The sequence below is a fragment of the Loa loa genome, assembly GCF_000183805.2.
Source record: "Loa loa unplaced genomic scaffold supercont3.167, whole genome shotgun sequence".
Classification (NCBI taxonomy): Eukaryota; Metazoa; Nematoda; class Chromadorea; order Rhabditida; family Onchocercidae; genus Loa; species Loa loa.
In genome coordinates, this window is record NW_018108347.1 from 19766 (window position 1) to 22877 (window position 3112).

Below are 3112 nucleotides of genomic sequence, written 5' to 3' on the forward strand. Positions count from 1 at the left end.
GACATGTAATTAGCTATTTTTTTTTTTAAACAAATAAGATATCATATAGAAATTTACCAAATAAGAAAGTGTTTCCATTTTGTATTTCTTATTGTATGCGTTATATATGTTTGTTCGACAAATAAAAGACCTTATTGTATGTAATTTATATTTCTTAAACAAATAAAATATTTTATTATCATGCAAATAAACAGAAATTATTTGATAAGAAAGTGATAAAATTATGGAAATTTTTTGCTACAACATGATTGATTGAATAATTATTGCAAATGTAAATGAAATGATTAGTTTTTATGTTATAATAATTATTTGAAATTTACGCAAATTAATGTTAATTTTTTTTTGGTTAAAAAAAAAATGAAATTTTGTTAAATTTCAAATTGACAATAAAACAACTAACTTATTTGAGAATTCGTATTTTTTTTCTTTCCTACTTCCAAATAAGAATTTCTCGTCTTGCTTGTTATAAGTAAAGATCAAAAAAAAAGAGAAAAAAAACAGGTGACGTGACATTTGCTTTTTTTTTTGATCTAAATTAACGAAGAGAATGGACGAAATATTAATGCAATATTTTTGGTCAATATTTGAAAATATAAATGTCCAATATTATGTGATAACAAAAAAAAAAAACCGGAAAAATGAAAATTCTTTCGTTCCAGACAGTTTTTTTTCCTTTTTTTTTTTGTTTGTTTTGATAACAATTATTTTAATTTTTGAAATTTACGAAAACAATAACTTAATTATTGCCTAGCAATTTAAAAAAAAAACAGATAGTACAATTTAAAAAAAATATATCCCTTTGTTTTTCCTCTTTTTTTCTTGTTAAATTTATTTAAGTATAGGTTGTTTATTAAATAAATAACTTAAAACTTGCTTGAATTAAAATGCATAAAATAGATACCTTAGAATATAGCTTAGGCTTAATTAATCCTATGATACGAAATGGATATTTGAGAACATAGCCTAAGTTTAACTAAGATTATGCTATGGGATCGATACATAGCTTTTTAGAATATGGCTGAGCTACAATTATAACTATATGTAGGAGAGATACCTTAGAGCTTGGTTTAAGCTTAACTATGATTATGCTATAGAATCGATAGCTACCTTCTTAGAATATAGCTTAAATACAACCATAACAATGCATAGGCGAGATACCTTAGAATTTAGCTTAAACTTAACCAAAAAAAAAAACTATGACAAGTGAGAAATTGAGAATTTGACTCAAGCTTACGCTAAGAAACAAAATAAACTGAGATAGTACTTCCGGTACAAACATTAGCATAGAAAGTATGACAACGAAATTGAAATAATAATTGTCATAGTTAGCTAAGGTGGCTTTTCGAACGAATAACACAAGACTAAAAATATCGATGCTAAGAATTATTCCTCCCAACTATTTATTTTCTTTCCCTCAATCCCCGCCCCGTATCTCCCCCCCGTTATAAATATTTCTTTCCTTCTTTATCAATCTTCTCCCTCTTCCCGCTTTCACCCTAACATTTCCCAATTGTTCGGTAATTTTTTTATTATTGCTTCTTTTTAAATAACAGTTATTCCTTTCGTTAAAAATTATAAATGTATTCTTAAATTTATTATTTTATCTTATTCTTTTCCAATTTTCTATTAATATTTACAATTTTAATTTATTCATTTTTAATCAGTTTTTCGAGAACTAATTAATTTATCTGCTCTAAATCAAAACTCTTAATTAATTAATTATTATCTTTCTTTGTTTGAACAAAATTATTTTGTGGAATAATTTGAGACTTTTTTTTTGTCTATGAATATATATTTTGTCTACGAAAAATTTCATTATTTAATTTCCATTAAATTCTTTATTTGAACAAAATTATTTTGTGGAATAATTTGAGACTTTTTTTTGTCTATGAAAAATTTCATTGTTTAATTTCCATTAAATTTCCACTATTACTTTTTCCTTTTTCCTCTTTACCTTTCACTTTCCTATTTTCCTCCATACAAACTTCGACAAATTATGCTGACATGATGATACTTATTGCAAAATTAATTTTCAAGAAAAAGAAAATGCCAATTATTCATCGGCTTCAATTTACTCCGTTATTTCAAATCATATTAAACGCACATAACAGTGTAACCAAGGAAACATCAGATATAATATTGAGAAAGAAGAAATAAGAATTGGTAATAAAATGTGAACTTAAATTGGAATTGAACTTCGTTTTAAAAAATTTGCATCTTCCAATTTGTTTGCGAAATTAAATATATTTCTCGAAGCAAAATTGCTGACTACAAAAAAAAAAAGAAAAATTGTGATATCATCGCGTAAACCCAAATTATTTTTTTTTCCCTTTTTTTAAAGCGCATACATTCAATTGAATAAATCTAAAAAATTTATTTTTGAAACGGATACATGCAGTTGGATGAATCCATAAGATTTACATTCAAAATGCATACATCGACTCAGTGAATCCGGAGAAGGTATGTTGGAAATGTCAACTATTCTCTACCAACTTCTGGGAAACACACTATGCCAATCATGTTACAATATGCAACCTCAGATCTCAACAAGAAAAACTAGCAAAATATTGTTCACCGATACCTAGAAAATTCCGGAATGTATCACAAGGATATTATCACTTGCAGCTACAAAAAGTCCCTTCAGCAAAATTCTATCTATTTATTTGTGATCCATTATAGAACACCATTTCTGGAATTACACACTGAACTGTCGAATTTCTCAACCAGACATTTTTGAGATTATCTTAAGAAGGCATCACCGACTTCCAAACGATAGTGTAATTCGAAGGTTCCACACATTCCTTCTTTTTTTTAAACTATCGTTGCATTACAGTAATTGGAAAGCCAAAAGAAAAAAAATCCAATTTTTTTTAAACTCATTATTTGAATGAAATTAAATTTAATACTATTTCTATTTCAAATAAAATTTTTTCATCGAATATTTTGGTATTCAGTTTCACTAAAACAATATGATGATACTATGCCAGTATATTTGTCAACCATCCAATTGACACCATTTTTTAATACTGCATCTATTATAAATGTGACTATGTAAATTTTGTTATTTCATCTTCCATCCAGTTTATTCAAACAAAATTGATGATAATATTAT